Consider the following 20255-nt stretch of genomic DNA (forward strand, 5'->3'; position numbering starts at 1 on the left):
ATTACTTCATGGTGAATAGATGGAGAAACAGTGGAAACAGTGGCAGACATTTTGGGTTCCAAAATCACTGCAGATGGTGATTGCAGCCATGAAATTAAAAGATGCTTCCACTCCTTGGAAGGAAGGTTATGACCAACCTAGATAGCATATTCAAAAGCAGAGACATTACTTTGCCAACAAAGGTCCATCTAGTCAAGGCTTTGGTTTTTCCAGTGGTCATGTATGGATGTGAGAGTTGGACTGTGAAGAAGGCTGAGTGCCGAAGAATTGATGCTTTTGAACTGTGGTGTTGGAGAAGACTCTTGAGAGTCCCTTGGACTGCAAGGAGATCCAACCAGTCCATTCTGAAGGAGATCAGCCCTGGGATTTCTTTGGAAGGAATGATGCTAAAGCTGAAACTCCAGTACTTTGGCCACCTGATGTGAAGCGCTGACTCATTGGAAAAGACCCCGATGCTGGGAAAGATTGAGGTCAGAAGGAGAAGGGGACGACAGAGGATGAGATGGTTGGATGGCATCACCGACTCAATGGACATAGGTTTGGGTGGACTCCGGGAGTTGGTGTTGGACAGGGAGGCCTGGCATGCTGCAGTCCATGGGGTCACAAAGAGTCGGACACGACTGAGTGACTGAACTGAACTGAGATAGGTCAAAATAACAGTCATAAAGATGCACAGCAAGGTGAGGAGATCAATGTGTGAACAACGTGAAAAAGGTGAGGAGATCAATGCGTGAACAAAATGAAAATTACAACAAAGAGAAAATATTAAGAAGTATGAAAGAGAAATCACAAACCTGAAGAATATAATAAATATAATAACATGGACCATAGCTCACCAGGCTCCTCAGTCCAAGGAATTCTCAAGGCAAGAATGCTGCAGAGGGTTGCCATTCCTTTCTCCAGGGGACCTTCCCAATGCAGGGACTGAATCTGAGTCTCCTGCATTGCAGGCATTCTTTACCATCTGAGCCACCATGGAAGTCCGAAAAAGTTCAACAGAGAGATTCAAAAGCAGACTAGATGAAGTGGAAGAGAGGATCAGTGAACTAGAAGAAAGGGCAGTGGAATTCATCCAGTAAGAGGAGGAAAAAAAAAAAAGATTGAGAACGAGTGAAGATAGCTTAAGACACTTTTATGGGACACTATCAAATGGGACAGCATATGCATGTGGGGATCCCAAGAGGAGAAGAAAGAGAGAAAGGGGCAGAAAGCTTTTCAGAGAACCTGGGGAAAGAAACAGACGTTCGGATCTAGGAATCTCAGAAAGCTCCAAAGGAGGTGAATTTAAAGAGACTCATACTGAGATCTGAGATGTATTACAATTAAATTTTTGAAGACAAGGAGAGAATCTTAAAAGAAGTAAGAGAAATGTAACTTGTTTATGCACAAGGGAACCCCTCTAGGACTATGAGCAGATTTTTCAGCAGAAAACTTGCAGGCTAGAAGGTAGCGTGGGATTATGCCCAAGAACACAATACCCAGCAAAGCTGTCCTTCAGAATTGAAAGAAATATAAAAAGTTTTCCAGTTAAACAAAAGCTGAAGTTTATTACCATTAGACCAGCCTTACTATAAATGTTAAAGGGACTTCAAGGAGCTGAATTCAAATTAGTAACAAAAAATACTTGAAAGTGTAAAAGTCACCGGTGAGGGTAAATATATAAATTTGTAATACTCTAATATTATAATGATGGTGTGTATTTACAAGGGAGGTGATAAATAACTTATAACTCTAATATACAGGTAAAAAGAAATTATTTACAATAACTATAATTATAATAATTTGTTAATGAATATACAATATAAAAAGATTTAAGTTGTGACATCAGAAACAAAATGTGGGAAAAGAAGTGTAAAAATAAGCAAGCAGGATATCAGCCTAAAACACTTCTGCACAGCAAAGGAAACATCAACAAAATGAAAAGGTGACCCATGGAATCGGAGATTTGCAAACCACACATCTGATAAAGGGTTAGCATCCAAAACAGACAAGGAACTTATACAACTCAATAGTAAAAAGCCAAACAACCCAATTAAAAAATGGGCATTGGACCTGAAGACCTTTTTTCCAGAGATGACACACAAATGGCCAACAGGTACATGGAAAGGTACTCAATATCACTAAAGGGTAAGGGAAATGCAAATCAAAACCACATACACCTCAGAACTTGCCCTGGTGGTCCAGTGGTTATGAATCTGCCTGCCAATGCAGGAGACGTGGGCAGGGAGCTAAGGTCAACGAGTACCCATCAGGTCAATTCCCAGCTTAAAACAACTGCCCTTCGTTGAGAAGAGCCCCACCCACAGAGGTGGGCCTGAAGTAACGACATGCAAGGTCCTTGCAACTTAACCCTGACCTCTGGCCACCTCCTAGGGGTGGACAACTGACCCATGCTGGACCGAGATTTGAAACTTAAACAGAGAGACTGAAGCTGGCTGAAGCTGGTACCTGAATGGCAGTATCCATGTACTCCAGTTGCTGAGGCCTCCATAGTCTGCTACCCATGAAGACCACGGCTGCCATTAGGTTGCGGAGGCAGGGCTGGGGAAGGGGTTCCCATTGTCTCAAGGCCTGGGACCGGCTAGCTGGCGGCTGTGATGAGGGCTCTGGAGCCCTGCAGGACACAGCCCTCAGCCTGTCCCCGGCCCACAGCTCACCCGCAGGCCCTGAGGCTGGAGGGCCTGTAGGGTCCCAGGGAGCAGGCTGCCATCCACCTCCCACAGCACCTTCTGTCACGAGGCTGACCATTAGCAGAGCGGGACCTCTAACTGCTGCCCTCAGTCTCTCGATAACTGTCCTGTGCTAACCACTGTGCCCTGACCAGCCCCTATTCCAGAACTGCCACCCGATCCAGCAATCCCACTTCTGGGTATATATCCAAAGGAAACGAATCATCATCCCAAAGAGACATGGGCACTCCCAAGTTCACTGCAGCATTATTCGTAACAGCAAAGGTATGCAAAGAACCACCGTGTCCACTGCAGATAGATGGAAAAACAAACTGTGCTAGATATGAATGGTATTTAACCTTAAAATGAGGAAAACTGTGCCACCTTCAACAAATGGGTTGACCTTGAGGACACTGTGCTAAGTGGAATAGGTCAGACAGTAACGACAGATACTGTGTGGCATCACTTTACGTGGAGAGAGAAAGTAGAGTGGGGACTGCCTGGGGTAAACAGGGAGAAACTGGTAAAAGGATGCAAGTTGTGTCCAACTCTTTGGGATCCCATGGACTAAACAGTCCATGGAATTCTCCAGGCCAGAATCCTGGAGTCGGTAGCCTTTCCCTTCTCCAGCGGATCTTCCCAACCCAGGAATGGAACCGGGGTCTCCCACATTGCAAGTGGATTCTTTACCAACTGAGTTATCAGGGAAGCCCTGAAGGATGCAAACTTTCAGTTATAAGAGCAATACAGTCTGAGGACCTAAGTATAGCTGGTAATAAAATACTTACAGTTGTAATGATTATACTGTACTGCATAATTGAAATTTGACAGAGGAGCCTGGTGGGCTACAATCCATGGGGTCACAAAGAGTCAGACACAGCCTAGTGACTAAACCACAACCATAACTGAAACTTGCTGAGCAGAATTTAAGTGTGCTTACCAAAATAAGGAAGATAAATATGTGAGGCAATGGATGTGCTAATCACCTTGATGGTGGGAATCCTTTCACAGTGTATATCGTACCATCAGGTATACTTTAAATGTATTGCAACTTTATATCATTATACACAATTCATTATACCTCAATTAAAAATATTTTTTTAACTCACTGCCAATTTCATAGGAGAAATGAACTGTTGCTTTAATTGCATCTCTATTAGTATAGCATATTTATTAGATGCATTCTTTTCCTATTTCTAGAATACCTGTTTATACCTTTGCTCACTCTTATATGAGAGTATATATTTTTATTATTGTTTAAAGAGTGCTTTGGTTATCTGGGAAATTAGCTCTCTGTCTCACCTCTTAGGTTGTCCCACAAATATATTTACCATATCACATCTCTATGGGTAGAATTCCTGAAATAAATATGAACAAGAAAATTGGAAGGAAAAGCAAGTTTTGAGAAGAAAAGGTGAGCCATAAAGTTTTATCTTTGAAGAGTATTCCATATAATCATTAAAGTATGCGGCAGGCACGTTTTATTATATAGCAACAAACTTTTCTAAATGTTGAAACCTGATTGCTAAAAATATGTTGTTGTTTAGTTGCTAAGTCATGTCTGAGTCTTTGCAACCCCATGGACTGTAGCCCACTAGGCTCCTCTGTCCAACAGATTCTCTAAGCAAGAATACTAGAGTGGGTTGCCATTTCCTTCTCCAGGGATCTTCCTGATCCAGGGATTGAACTGGTGTGTCCTTCATGGCAGGCAGATTCTTTACCAGTTCCCCATTAAAAATACGTGTTGCACTAAAAGCTTGAATAGGGCAGGACGTCAATATTCCACTTGAACCATGCAGCGTATCAGAGTGTGTGTGTGTGTGTGTGTGTGTGTGAATGTTTCCATATAATGGGTATGAGGGATCTTACTGGGTTGATGCAATCTTCTAAAACTATATTATGATGATGGTTGCACAAATCTATAAATTTACTACATATCATTGAATTGCACACTTGAAATGGGTTAGTTTTCTGATACGTAAATTATGATACAGCTGTAAAAAAGAAGACCTAGAGATTGCTCAATTGTGGGTGCAGATGGTGAGTGGCAGAGGGGTTCTGAGACAATGAACACCCTCTAGACTCAGGGAAGGAGTAGCAAGTTTTTGATGAAGGGTCCAGACCCTCCTCAGCATGGCCCTGAGGACCCCAGCTAAATGTTCTTACCATTCTTTGACAAACTGAAGGGATACTGAAGGACACAGAAGCCCTGGTTTCACATTCCAGCTGAGCCCCAGAATGACTGTTGGCTTTGGGCAGATAACCTCTCCAGGTCAAGACCTCTCATGTGAAAAGTAGCAACATGGCTTCCCGCAGTGGCCTCTGTCCCCAGATTCCAGGGTTCCCCGTGGCCCCGGGACCAGACTCACCACCTCCTCATCCCAAGTCCAGGGTTATTCCCACTTCCTTACGCACAGTTATTCTGTCCTCGGGGGCCCTGAAAGACTGGGGAAGGCATATTTTTAAATGCCAGGTGCCTCTGGGCCTAACAGCACCTGTCCTGATGCCTCTCCCAGGAGCGTCTCCCTGGGGTTCAGGCAAGCCGGGTTCCCACCACTCCCACATGCAGGAGGCTCATGCACTCGCCCCCCGAGGCTGCCCGGATGTCTGACCTCTGCCGGCACGTCTCTGTCCACACCCTACCCTTTCATCACATGATCCCAGTTCATGACCCCAGTGGTTCAGGAACATCTCACAGCCTCCTTTGTTTAACTTCCCCTTTCTCCGAGAGTCTAGAGCACTAACAGTTTATAACTCAGTCAACATTGATTGAGACCACAGTTTAGCCCTCTGAGGGCAGAGAGCCCTCTTTTGTTCATGACTCCATCCCCAGGGTCTATCTAAGTACAGTGCCCACGCGGGGTTCTCAGATAACGGTCGCTCAACAAGTGAGGGGTGAGGCTGTCCTGAAGCTTTATGACCTTGCTAGATCAACACACATTCGTATCATTTGTTGTCACTGTTCGGCAGGTGGGTCTTTCTTGCCACCAGGGCTGGGGCACCTCAAGAGCGTTCTGAAATTCCTCTTTGGGAACTGATGCCTCTACATCACAGGCCTCTGAATTCCTGGGGGATAAAGGGTTGGGCGTGTCAGCATTAACAGTGGATCCAAATTCAGAGAGAGTCAGAAGTGGTTCAGAGTCGAGCTTCAAGAAAGTGAATGAGTAAACTAAGGAGAGCGTTTCTGGGTCGTAACCCAACTCAGAGCTCATCCGCTTTGTTCTCAAGAAGAAAGTAGTTCTAGGAATGCTTGCGAGATGACATCATTAGAATGACTTATTTAGCGTCTCAAAATGACTTTTTGAGGGACAATGAGTAATCCCTTTGAATGCATTAAAAATACTCCAGATGTGAGGATTTCTTTGAAAAACAAACCTAGCAGCTACACACACGGCAGGAGCTAATTCGACACCAACTGATCTCGTCTTATTTACAGTCGTGGCAGAACACTAGTTTGGTTCTGAGCAAATATGAACTTTGAAATAAATTTGATGCTGAACAAAAACCCAGCATCTCCAGTAGAACAATAAAATAATGCAACAGTAGGAGACACAGAAAAATACATAATGACCTCTCAGAAGGAAGGAAAGTGTGCAGAACTTGCAAATTACGATTCTCAGAGGGGTTTCAAATAACAGTGGGCAAAAAAGGAACACTCTAGTTGTTTCTGGAGTTCCTTATAATTGTGTCTTTTTGGCTCCTAATAAAGAATTGGCGGCAGAGTAGGGATTATTCTGGACATATTTCAAGAAATTAAAACAAAAGTTTAAAAAAATAGTAAGAAGAATAGAGGTCAGTCTGTTTACCTAGCACAGACAGATGGCTGTATTTATGTAGTTAGAGGAGTAAGGCAGAGAGACTTCCAAAGTTCCATGAAGCGCATTTGCCAAGAAAATGCTTCAGGTTGGCAGAAGGTAGAAACCCAGAATTGGGTAAATATTTAGCAACACTGACGGATTTTTAACACTAATATCTCTTGTGCAGCTGAACGTGCTTTATGGTCTGAAACCGCTCTCTCCATTCTGTTTTGCAAGTGATGATACAAATCAAAACAGAGTCACCTGTCGAGGATGAATTCTGCACCTGTGAAACTGGATTTCAGACAAGCCAGCTTCCCAATTACAATGGCGAGGAGCTGGCAGCGCGCGCTCTCCCTGCTCCTGTAGTGGGCTCCTTGCTCTCACACAGAACGACTGCTGGTGCCACCATGAACAAACCACTGAAATCCCCTTTTATTACTGCTGTCTGCACAACCGATGTTCTGTCTGGGCTCCGTGGCAGGCTCTGGCCCAAACCCGAGAGGGCTCCACTCGGAGGCATCCTCAGTGGCTCTGCCTCGGGTAGAAACCAGACTTCTGGGAACACCATGAGAGCAGTCTCCAACCTGGCTTCAGGGCGAGGGAGGGGCCCTGCGCTGTGCTTGTCAATGGGGCACAGAGAACAGGGATCATGGAAGGGAGCTTACAGGGCAGCTGGGGAGACAGGAATCCATGAACACATGAAGGCACAAGAAAACAGCCCTTCAGGCATGGGTTGCAGTGGCTGTTGCTTAGTCACTAAGTTGTCGTGTCCAACTCTTTGCAACCCCATGGGCGGTAGCCCACCAGGCTCCTCTGTCCAAGGGATTTCCCAGGCAAGAATACTGGAGCTGGTTACCATTTCCTTCTCTGAGGATCTTCCCCACCCAGGGATTGAACCCAGGTCTCCTGCATTGGCAGGTGGAGTCTTTACCTCTGAGCCACCTGGGAAGCCCTCAGACATGGGCAGCAGATTCCAAATTCAGGGCCAGGCAGTGATGCAGGGCTCACCATACGCTGGCATGGCCAGGGCTGCATGGATCTACTGTCCAGAATTTATAACAGAAGGTGAGAGTTGGGTGACCCCAGGAACAGGCTGGTGGGATAGTCTGAGCTGGGACAAGGGTATGAGTAGAGAGCAGAGGAGGGTACTGGGCAAGGTCTACAAGGGAATTTGAATGTGACCTTGAGGCATGGAGGGTAGGGGCTGGCAGTGGGTGGGCACAGAGGGTCTAAACGTGGAGGGTCACACATATCTGGTGCTGCTTTAGAGTTACTTGGCAACAGTGGGCCAGACAGTCTGGATGAGGGGACAGTGGAAAAGGTGACCTTTTAAAGTGATGAGAAAGACAATTACAGAAAGAAGGAGATGGCAGGCTCTAGGAAAAATCAGATATTTCAGTATCAGAGTAAGGAACTGCTTTTAGAGGACAGAGTCTGCAGGGCCAGCTTCTGATCTCAGAACAGGTCTCTTTGGAGGTAGTTGGAGCACCAAAGTGTCCCGGGCCCAGAAGGATGACTTGGGGGCACCCATGCTCCACCTCAACTCCTGGACCTCTTCCGTGCCCTGCCCTGTCCAGCTGAGGCACCCTCAGGACACAGGGAACCTCCTTCACTCTTCTGGATTCTCCTTCACTACAGCAGAGAGAGGTGGACCTGGTCACTGTGCCCTCAAGTTAAACAAACAAAAACTGTGTATCGACCCACCTAATTTATCCAACTCAACATAGAGTCTTCATACAGTCTTTGCCCAGTTTCTTGGCCATACAGAAGACATCAAAACCACTGTCTTTCCCCTCAGGAGAATCACGGTTAGAAGTGAAGATGTGGGACTTCTATGGTGATCTGGTGGCTAAGACTCTGAGCTCCCAAAGCTGGGGACCTGGGTTCAATCCCTGGTCAAGGAACTAGATCCCACATGCTGCAACTAAGACCCAGAACAGCCACACAAAAAAAGGTGGGGACACAATGCATGCGTGCTCAGTTGTGTCCTTGCTCTGCGACCCTACGGACTGCAGCCCACCAGGCTCCTCTGTCCATGGGATTTCCCAGGCAAGAACACTGGACTGGGTTGCCATTTTCTCCTCCAGGGGGTCTTCCTGACCAGGAGATTGAACCTGCATATCCTGTGTCTCCTGCATTGCAGGCAGATTATTTACCACTGAGCCATGGTCAAAGCCCATGATGAACACATATTAATTAGTGAGCATCACAGAATGGCATGTAATTCGCATTCTTACGAGTTGAGAGGCATTTAGAATCAATGACCAAATAATTTCAAAAGAGCATAAGAGCCTGAAATGAGCAGAGCGCCTTGCTCTTCCTTACTGAGGATAAGACTTTAAGACAGAATGAACCCTGGGCTTTGAGAAAGAGGGAAAATATTTGAGTGGATGTATGAAAATTAGACAATGACCAGCGTAATCACCGAGTCACCTTTAACTGGAAATTTCACATTTAAAATCTCAGTTCAAGTGTGAGACTGATCGATTCAGTTCCTTGGGCTATTGCTGATCAGAGCATGGACAGCTAATACGTTTTCAAAGGCACTGAGTACAGAACACTTGCTCAGGTCTCCTTCTGCACGGCTCTTGCAGTCCTTAGAACAGTGTGAGGTAAGCACTACTGGCCCATTTTACAGATGAGGAAACTGAGGACTTGCAAAGTTAAAGAACCTTCCCAAGGTCTCACAGGCAGTAGGTGAAGGAGCCACACCTCCACCCGCCTCTGAGCCACCCTGTCTCTGTGCTCACCTCCGTGGGGACGGGGCTGCTCGGTTCCCACCCAGAGGCACTGGCTGCCAGAAGCACTCACACTGCCAACAGACACCTTCTGCTACTGACCAAGCCCTGGACACAGCAGTGGAGCAGAGCAAGGCTGTCTGAACTTCTATAAGAAATGCTTCCAGAGGGGATGCAGGCCCTGAGCTGCTGCTCACTCTCTGAAGCATGGGTAGTTTGACATCGCAGGGGAAATCTATTTTGCACTAGTATACTTTTATAGGCATAACTAGTTGCTGAGAACTGGGTATTTCCAGATAGGCTGTTTGCTGGGGTGGCAGATGTGATGGTAAAGGGGGAGTCTTGGCCATAACATAATTTTCGTCCAAGAGCAAGGCCTCTGATAAGGGGTCTATGCTTTTCTTAAAAACAAACACACCAACAATAATAAACAAACAAAAAGCATACCATTCAGGCTTTCAAGTCAGTTGTGGCTTAGGCGATTGGTTTTAAACAAGCCTCTACGGAGAGCCTCCTGCGTCCATGCAGAGTTCTTGCACAGGCCCTCTCACTGACCTCCTTCCTTCCCAGGCATGTCTGAGGAAAGTGCACCAGGCATCTGCAGTGCTTCCCACACAGAGGGGGCCTCTATTCCTCCAAAAGCCTTGTCCTGCTCCTACCTGACCCCCAGCCCCATCCCTCGCGGGCCTTAAACCAGCTGACGGCAGATGGTGGCCGGGATGAGCCCAAGGGCCAACTGTGCACAGCAGTGGGCCCCAGACCATGGGTGTGGGCGGACAGACCACGCGGGGTCCCTGGCTTGAACTCTGAGTCCTAGGGATGATCGGCCAGGGAAGACACCGTCCTGGCTGCCTGGGTCTTCACTTCCTGCGCGGGTTTAAGCATCCCACTGCCTGGCCTTCTATGCTTCTCTCGCAGATTTAAGTACATGGCTCCTCATTACGACTCTCTCAAACCTCCTCATTATAACTCATCAGGGTGCTAGCTCGACAACTCCAGCACCTGGCAGGCTCTCTACTCTGTTCCTGTCCTTTCTGAGAACATGAAACTGCCCTGGAGAGCTGGTCTCTGCCAGGCTACCTCCCTGGAGGCAGAAGTCAGCTCCCTTCAGTAGCTTCCAGGATGCCCAGAGGAGAGGCCCAGCACTCCTACAGCAGGCCCCCGGGGTTACTCTACAAAACCCAAATCTGGGAAAATTAGTTCCAGGACTGCTGGTTCAAACAGGAAGCTGGTATGTCCCTCTGACCTGGTCCCTACAGGTCTGTGGTATAAGGACAGGTTGGCTTGTCCCAGGCTTGAGGGGTTCTGCAGCAACCCGTGTGCCTGCCTTGTGTCCTTGGGCAGAGTGGCCTGGTGCTCCCGCGGCTTGGAGCTCACTTCCCCTTCCCTGGCTTCTGGCCTCCTCTTCTAATTCTTCCTGCAGGTTCAAGGCCGTTACCCGCACCTCACACAACACTGGCACTGAGCTTGGGGGCGTATTTATTCCATGAATAAAAGGATGGACCATGGATCTAAGGAAGGGGTGAAGCCGTGGGAGTCTCAGACAGACAGTGACTGGGATGGGAGGTGGGGGAAACAGGGGGCTAGGAGCAGATCAGAAAGCAGGAGAAGTATCGTGCATACGTACATTCCAGCACGGTTCCCGAACATGCGTGCTAAGTCACTTCAGTCGTGTCCAACTCTTTGCGGCCCGACTGACTATAGCCTGCCAGGCTCCTCTGTCCATGGAATTCTCCAGTCAAGAATACTGGAGTGGGTAGTCATTTCCTTCTCCAGGGGGTCTTCCCAACATAGGGATCAAGCCCGTATCTCCTATGTCTCCTGCACTGGCGGGAGGGTTCCTTACCACTAGCGCTACCTGGAAGCCCCATGGCTCTCCTACTCCTAACCAGCTCGGGCAGGATCAAGGTCTGTCTCTTCTGCTCCCACATCCATTTCCCTTTCATGTGAGCATCACTGGATCCATATGGAAGCCCCTCTGTCTAGGTATCTACGTATCCATCTGTCAAGAGTGTTTTGTGAGGCATCTCTGTGTATACTGTACATGTGTGCCCTGCCCCGACTCACCACACATATAAACATGGACAGAAGGAGCTCAGAAAAGTCATCTCCATTTAAGTGGCCCCTCCGCAAAAGTTTCAATATAAGGATACCTTTTGGAAGTCAGAATTTGGTAGACTTGTAGTTTTTAGGGTATAGTGACCGTGAAATGACTAAAAAAGTTATCCTAAATTCAGTATCACCTTTAAATGAACCAACACATTTAATAATCAGGAAACAATGACATTAAAAGTATAGCCCCTCCTTGGGCTTCCCAGGTGGCTCTCCGGGTAAAGAATCCGCCTGACAATGCAAAAGAAGTTAGAGACTTGGGTTTGATCCCTGGGTCAGGAAGATCCCCTGGAGAAGAGCATGGCAGCACACTCCAGTATTCTTGCCTGGAGAATGCCATGGACAGAGAAGCCTGGCGGGCTACAGTCCATGGGGTCGCACAGAGTCGGACATGACTGAAGCAACAGCACAGCACACACACAGCCTCTCCTTAGGGATCATCATAAATGTAATGATGAGAAAAATTCTCACTGGACTCTCACTGATGGGAAGGTGAGATGAATTATAGACTCTACTGGTGGATCTTCAGATATTCAGCTATGATGATATTAAGATTTTCAGTTATTTTCACTTCTAATGGCTAGAAAAACATGTTGATTCATGGTTCCCAGAAATGTAGATAGGCTTTGGAGAAGGAAAAAACGGGGCTTTAACACTACATTGGCTACATATGTTAGGGTAATAGGCATGTATCGCAGAACTTCCCTATATATCCTATAGGGAGCTCTTTTTGTTATTATTATTTTTTAATCTAAACTGTCTACTTTCACAATTTAAAAAAATCTTTTCCTTTTAAAGATTTTTTTTTTCTTGTGAACCATTTTTAAGTCTTTATTTAATTTGTTACAGTACTGCTTCTGTTTTATGTTTTGGTTTTTTGGCCTCGAGACATGTGGGATCTACCAGGGATCAAACCCATATCCCTTGCATTGGAAGGCAAAGTCTTACCCATTAGGCTGCGAGGGAAGTCCCCTACCCTCACACTTAAAGAAAATAGTAGGAAAGGAAAGACATTTGAGTGTGTGTGTGTGTATGGATGAGTGTGTACATGCTAAGGAGATGCTTCTCATGGAGAACCTGGCCACTTTCCAATAAAGCACATACTACAGTTGTATTTTTCTGGCACCTCAGAGCCTAAAATCGCCATTGCATTATTTTTACTAGGAACTACAAAATCACTTTCTAAAAACTGACATAAAATCCACATACTATAAAATGCACCATCTTAGCCATTTTAACATGCACAGTTGAGTGGGTTATTAGTTATTCACAATGCTGTACAACTGCCATCCATTTCTACCTCTAAAACATTTCCATCATACTCAAAAGAAACCTTGTACCTTCCAATCCACCCTCTGGCAACTACTGTCTACTTTCTGTCACTATGGACTTAACTATTCTGGACATTTCACATACATGGAATCAAACAGTGTTTGGCCTTTTGTGTCTTGCTTCTTTCACTTAGCATAATGTTCCCAGGGTTCATTCGTGTTGCAATCTATGTCAGTACTTTATCCATATTTATGGCCAAACAAGACTTCATTGTACCATAATTTGTTTATCTACTCATCAGTTGATAAACATTGGGGGTGGTTTCAACTTTTTGGCTATTATGGATAATACTGCTATAAACATTCATGTAAAAGTTTTTGTGTGAACATGTGTTCTTAATTTTCTTGGATATATACTTCAGAGGGGAACTGCTGGGTCACTGGTCACTTTACGTTTAATTTTTTGAGAAATTGCCAACAGTTCTCCACAGTCCCTGCACCGTTTTACACTTCCACAGCAACAGATGAGGTTTCTGATTGCTAAACATTGTTGCCAATACTTCTTTTATTTTTCATTACCCTCATGGGGAAGAAGGCAATGGCAATCCACTCCAGTACTCTTGCCTGGAAAATCCCATAGACGGAGGAGCCTGGTGGGCTGAGGTCCATGGGGCTGCTAAGAGTCGGACATGACTGAAGCGACTTAGCAGTGGCGGCAGCAGCAGCAAGAGTTCTTTATAAATTCTGGATAACAGATCCTTTTTAGACATATAATTTGCAAATACTTTCTTCCATTCTGTGAGTTGTCTTCTCACTTTCTTCATAGTGTCCTTTAAGCTACAAAATGTTCAGATTTTGATAAGAGCTAACGTGGCTATACTTCATGGGAAATAGATGGGGAAATAGTGGAAACTGTCAGACTTTATTTTTTTGGGCTCCAAAATCACTGCAGATAGTGATTGCAGCCATGAAATTAAAAGACGCTTACTCCTTGGAAGGAAAGTTATGGCCAACCTAGATAGCATATTCAAAAGCAGAGACATTACTTTGCCAACAAAGGTCCATCTAGTCAAGGCTTTGGTTTTCCCTGTGGTCATGTATGGATGTGAGAGTTGGACTGTGAAGAAGGCTGAGCACTGAAGAATTGATGCTTTTGAACTGTGGTGTTGGAGAAGACTCTTGAGAGTCCCTTGGACTGCAAGGAGATCCAACCAGTCCATTCTGAAGGAGATCAGCCCTGGGATTTCTTTGGAAGGAATGATGCTAAAGCTGAAACTCCAGTACTTTGGCCACCTCATGCGAAGAGTGGACTCATTGGAAAAGACTCTGATGCTGGGAGGGATTGGGGGCAGGAGGAGAAGGGGACGACAGAGGATGAGATGGCTGGATGGCATCACTGACTTGATGGACATGAGTTTGAGTGAACTCCAGGAGCTGGTGATGGACAGGGAGGCCTGGCGTGCTGCAATTCATGGGGTCACAAAGAGTCGGACACGACTGAGTAACTGAACTGAACTGAACATAGCTATTTTTCCTTTTGTTTCTTGGGCTTTTCATGTAATAGTTAATACGCAACTGTCTAATCAGAGGTCACAAAGATTTGGGCCTATATTTTCTTCTAAGATTTTTATAGTTTTAGCTCTAAAATGCAGATCTTCAATCCATCTGGAGTTAATTTTTACTTAAAAAACTAGTTATTTACTTTCGGCTACGTGGGTCTTCACTGCTGTCCTCGGGCTTTCTCTGGCTGCAGCGAGTGGGCTGTTCCTCTTGTTGTGGTGTGCAGGCTTCTGAGTGTGTTGTGGAGCATGGGCTCAGGAGTTGTGGCCCACGGGTCTATCTGCCCCATGGCGTGTGGAATCTTCCTGGATCAGGGATTGAACCTGTGTCCCCTGAATTGGCAGATGGATTCTGGAGCAGCAGGGAAGTCTGAATTAATCTTTATATATGGTGTGAGGTAGCTGACTTCAGTCTTTTACATGAGATTGTTCAGTTGTCCCAGCACCATTTATTGAACGGACACTTCTTCTCTCATTGAATGGACCTGGCATCCTTGTCAAAGATCAGCTGACCATAAACTCACGGGTTTAGTTTTGAACTCTCAGTTCTATTCCATTCATCTATATGTCTATCCTGATCTCATCACCACAACACCTTGATTAAGTACGACTGTTTTGCAGTAAGCTTTGAAATCATCAAGTGTGAGCCTTTCAACTTTGTTCAATATTTTCTTTAGGCTTTGGAGGTCTCTTGATTTCCATATGAATTTTAAGATCGGCTTGTCCCTTTTTGAAAAAAAGGGCAGCTGGAATTTTGATGGGGGTTGCACTGATTCTGTGAGTCAGTTTGGGGAGTACTGTCATCTTAATATTATTCTTCCAGTCAATGAACACAGGATATCTTTACGTTTATTTAGACCTTGAACTTCTTTCAACACTGTCTTCTAGTTTTCAATGTACAAGTACTGCATTTCCTTGGTTAATTTTACTCCTAATTTTATTCTTTTGATGCCATTTCAAATGGACTTCTTTTCCTAATTTCATTTTCAGATTGTCCATTACTAGTATAGAGAAATATTTATTTCTGTATATTGATTTCATATCCTGCAACACTGCTACTTGTTTATTAATTATGATACTTTTGTATATATATATATGCGGGCTCTTTAGGACTTTCCATATAGAAGATGATGTTATCAGTGAATGGAGATGGTTCTACTTATTCCTTTCCAATCTGGATGTCTTTTATTTTCTTTCTGAATTGCCTTAGATAGTACTTCCAACACCACGTTGAATGAAGCAGTGACTGCAGACATTACTGTACAGTTCCTGATCTCAGGAGAAAGTTTTCAGTCTTGCACTATTAAATATGATACTAGCTGTAGGTTTTCCATGGATACTCTTACTGGTTGAAGAAGTTCACCTCTATTTCTAGCTTGTTGAGAGTTTTTAATCATGAGAGGGTGTTAGATTTTTGTCAAAAGCTTTACTATTTAATCTATTAGATGATAATAGGTTTTTAAAGATTATTTATTCTATAGTTATTACATTACTTGATTTTCATTTGTTGAATCAATTTTGAATTCTTGGGACAAATTCCTAAACAACAATTTAAAAACAGCAGGAATATGATCATTATGCTTATAGTATCATATACCAGTGTGGTAATTCACATTTTCATGGGATTTTCACAAACAAAGAATCCTGGGAAAGTGACCACATAGTTATTATTTTTAATCTTCATTTTACAAGTGAAGCTTAGAAACTCACCTAGAAGACCATGCTGGCATATGATACAGACATTGAACAAACTTGTTCAAATGAATGAATGAATGCATGAAAGAGAAAAAGAAAAAAGCAAGGAAATGGGGTGAAGAAATATATCAAAAGGGTATTTGCATTTGTTAGCAACTTAGTCAAATCTAGCAGAACACAGAGAGGGATTTTCTATTAACAAAATCCAAACATATGTAACATATATTTTATAATTCTCTTTCCTGTAAGCTGGAAAGCCAATGCATTTTCTTTGATGTGAGGAGAGAGAAATGCTGAGAGGGGTACTGGGGGCCGACATGTCATTTAAGCTCATGGAGAACTTTATTACTTTGGAGACTTCATTCCAAATAATCAAACACACACACACACACACACACACCCCAAAAACGACTGCTTCAGAAACCTAAAAGGAAAGTTTTTTTCCTTTCTCTTCTTTAAATTATTCTGGCCAATGTTTTGATTTTCCATTTCCCTTTGGGCATGAAGACAGTTGTCTTTGGGATTTAGGGTCTTCGCATTGTAATAATTGTAAACAGAGTGCACTTGAAAGGCTTAATGTACACGTTACCAAAAGCCCTGTAGCCCGAACATCTGTAAATGCTAGTGAACATTATAAAATAAAGAAACAGAATTCCAGGTTTATGACACTGTTTTTTTAAGACACTAATTCTGAGAGAAAGAGGGAGGAAGGGAGGGAGAGATGAAGGAACACACCCTGAGAGGTTGAGGTAAGCATTAGAAGTTAAAAGGCAATACAATGTCCCCACTGCACACTCAGGGGACATCCTGCCTGACCATGACCTTTGCTCTGGCAGCAGGCCCGCCCCTGACCCTGCCAAGGTTTTCCAAGGTGATCTGTTTGAAGCTGCTCCTAAAACTTTTCATTTATTTATTTTTTATGAGTAGCATATTTTAATTAATTCCCTTCAATTCATTAAACTGAGTGGATTAAAAGACATATAAACAGAGATAATCTTAATAATATGATATACATAGCATATCTAATTAACATGCACTGAGCCCTAAATTTTTTAAAATTAATTAATTTATTTTAATTGGACACTAATTACTTTACAATATTGTATTGGTTTTGCCATACATTGACATGAATCAGCCATGGGTGTACATGTGTTCCCCATCCCGAACCCCCCTCCCATCTCCCTCCCCATCCCATCCCTCTGGGTCATCCCGGTACACCAGCCCTAAGCATCCTGTCTCATGCATCGAACCTGTTCTGGTGATCTGTTTCACATATGATAATATACATGTTTCAATGCTATTCTCTCAAATCATCCCACCCTCGCCTTCTCCCACAGAGTCCAAAAGTCTTGTATATAGGGTCTTTGCTGTCTTGTATATAGGGTCATCATTACCATCTTTCTAAATTCCATATATATGTGTTAATATACTGTATTGGTGTTTTTCTTTCTGACTTACTTCACTCTGGGTAATAGGCTCCAGTTTCATCCAGCTCATGAGAAGTGATTCAAATGTGTTCTTTTTAATGGTTGAGTAATATTCCATGGTGTACATGTACCACAGCTTTCTTATCCATTCATCTGCTGATGGACATCTAGGTTGCTTCCATGTCCTGGCTATTGTAAACAGTGCTGCAATGAACATTGGGATACACGTGTCCCTTTTAATTCTGGTTTCCTCGGTGTATATGCCCAGCAGTGGGATTGCTGGGTCATAAGGCAGTTCTATTCCCAGTTTTTTAAGGAATCTCCACACTGTTCTCCATAGTAGCTGTACTAGTTTGCGTTCCCACCAACAGTGTAAGAGGGTTCCCTTTTCTCCACACCCTCTCCAGCATTTATTGTTTGTAGACTTTTTGATAGCAGCCATTCTGACTGGTGTGAGATGGTACCTCACTGTGGTTTTGATTTGCATTTCTCTGATAATGAGTGATGTTGAGCATCTTTTCATGTGTTTGTTAGCCATCTGTATGTCTTCTTTGGAGAAATGTCTGTTCAGTTCTTTGGCCCATTTTTTGATTGGGTCGTTTATTTTTCTGGAATTGAGCTGCACGAGCTGCTTGTATATTTTTGAGATTTAATTCTTTGTCAGTTGCTTCATTTGCTATCATTTTCTCCCATTCTGAAGGCTGTCTTTTCACCTTGATTATGGTTTCCTTCGTTGTACAAAAGCTTTTAAGTTTAATTAGGTCCCATTTGTTTATTTTTGCTTTTATTTCCAGTACTCTGAGAGGTGGGTCATAGAGGATCCTGCTGTGATTTATGTCAGAGAGTGTTTTGCCTATGTTTTCCTCTTGGTGTTTTATAGTTTCTGGTCTTACATTTAGATCTTTACTCCATTTTGAGTTTATTTTTGTGTATGGTGTTAGAAAGTGTTCTAGTTTCATTCTTTTACAAGTGGTTGACTAGTTTTCCCAGCACCACTTGTTAAAGAGATTGTCTTTTCTCCATTGTATATTCTTGCCTCCTTAGTCAAAGATTCCTGAAACTTTTTAAACCTTGACCTGCAGTGATTGTTCTCAGGAGCTCCAACTTCAAATGCATTCGCTCTGGGCTTTACTTTTGGTATTAACATCCAAGGACTGATCAGGCCATGCCCAATGTTTGTTTAAATGGATGGTTAGGTTTGTGGATAAATACTCCTGCTCTAACGTGCACACACACCTGCGTGCCCACACACACACACACACACACACACACCCCACCACCACCACCACCACACACACCCACTAATGATAAAATCAGAGACAAGGCTTCTGAAGGTAAAATTAGTGCTTCAAAGTCCCATAAGAGACTCAAAATATTTTAAACTCATGACATTTAGTTATCCAGAAGTGAAAAAGACATAAATGCTTATTCTGGCCCACAAGTGTATAGAGGGTCCATTTTCTTAAGTTTGAATATGTGCCACAGAAATAATTTTCAGCATCCAAAATTTGTTCTGCTTTGCTGTTTTTAGGCAAGTGCCTCGAGCTGCAGAGAGTTACGTGGTGGGCAGAGATGGTGAATGGCTGCCTAGAACCTGGGGCCCAACCCGGCTTTCTTTTCTCTAGGTACTTCTCTTGCAGAAGACAGTGGTGGCTAAAATCCATCCCTCACAGGAGGAAAATGGACAATGAGCAGAGATTTCCATGAGAAAACTTCACTATCTACCCGACTTCAAAATGGGCAGAAAGCGTTGGCTCTATCTCCGATTTATCATAGCTGCCATTTGTTGCCAGTTCCACCTCCTAAACCACCCCCTCTTAATACCCTCCTCCAAACTTTCAGGATGGATGTTCCCTCCACGCTTGGCCCCAAGTGTGGGAGTCCTGACATACTGGTGCCTCTAACCTGGAGTCCGGGTGCTCTGAGGGGGCTGGTGTGTTGTCTGTGCCCAGGGCTGCCAGGGGAAGGTGTAAGTGTCAACTGTACAATTTCATGCCAGTAGCCAAGCTGCCCTGCATCGTGAGAGAAGCCACACACCCTCAGAAGATGTCACTCAGGCCTCTGCTTCCCATGGCACTCAGTACTTACTCAGCAAAGATGCCATGTGACAGCAAGGATTAGACGACCTGAGAGGGTTCCGGTCAACCCCACACTGTCCTAAGGATGAAGTCCAGCTTGGTCACTGAAAAAACTTGTGTTCTTTTTAAAACCAAAACATTATCTGTCATAAAGCATTTAGCCTGACTGTCTTTCTAGAATCTAGGCATACTCTATGATGTGGAAGGCTGTCATTAGCAGGAACTTTCCTCCAGAAAAGAAAAAAGATGGTTGAGAGATCTCCCTGAAGATCTAACACCATCCACTTTTCTAAGGTATTCTGTTTTTGCTCTGATTGCACCAGATAGGGAGCCCTCGTGGCGAGGGAAAGTGACTGGGGAGGGTCTAATGTGTCTGATTAGAGGACCTACTCTGTACCAAGCTCAGAGACTATACTCTGTCAGCCAAACATTACTCATTGCAAGAACCCAGGGCAGCTGCATTCACTCTGATCCACTTTCTGGGTGCACCTGGGCATCCCCTATAGCACCAAAGAACACTCGAGGAAACCTCCTCGTATGCCTGGCTGAGAAGCAAGGACTTACCTCACCAGCTGGCCTGAATGATTAGCAAGGGATTTATTTAAGCCCTCAGCCCCTCAGCCCCTTAGGGAACTGGATTCAGTCCAGAGAATCTGGAGGCAGTATGTGTTGATCAGAACCAGGCCCGCACAGCCCGCGTTTCCAGGACTCTGTCCTCTCCAACACCTCCCTGCCTGGAAGCAAGACTTCATTGGGGAGCTGCCCCTGGTCCGAAGTCTGGGACGGTGTGTGTTTGTGTATGTGTGAGGGTGTGTGTGGTTGTGTGTGTGTGTGATGGTGTGTATGTGTGTGTGTGTGTGATGGTGTGTATGTGTGAGTGTGTGAGGTGTGTGTGTGTGTGGTGTG

At 44.4% G+C, this 20255-nt stretch overlaps 1 protein-coding gene across 6 annotated transcripts in view; it reads right to left on the reverse strand.

Moving 5' to 3' along the window:
* The window catches only part of AFF3 (ALF transcription elongation factor 3), a 635458-nt gene that overhangs the window by 243459 nt on the left and 371744 nt on the right, over positions 1-20255 (reverse strand). The window lies entirely within an intron of this gene.

This window comes from Bos javanicus, chromosome 11, assembly GCF_032452875.1.
Source record: "Bos javanicus breed banteng chromosome 11, ARS-OSU_banteng_1.0, whole genome shotgun sequence".
NCBI lineage: Eukaryota > Metazoa > Chordata > Mammalia > Artiodactyla > Bovidae > Bos > Bos javanicus.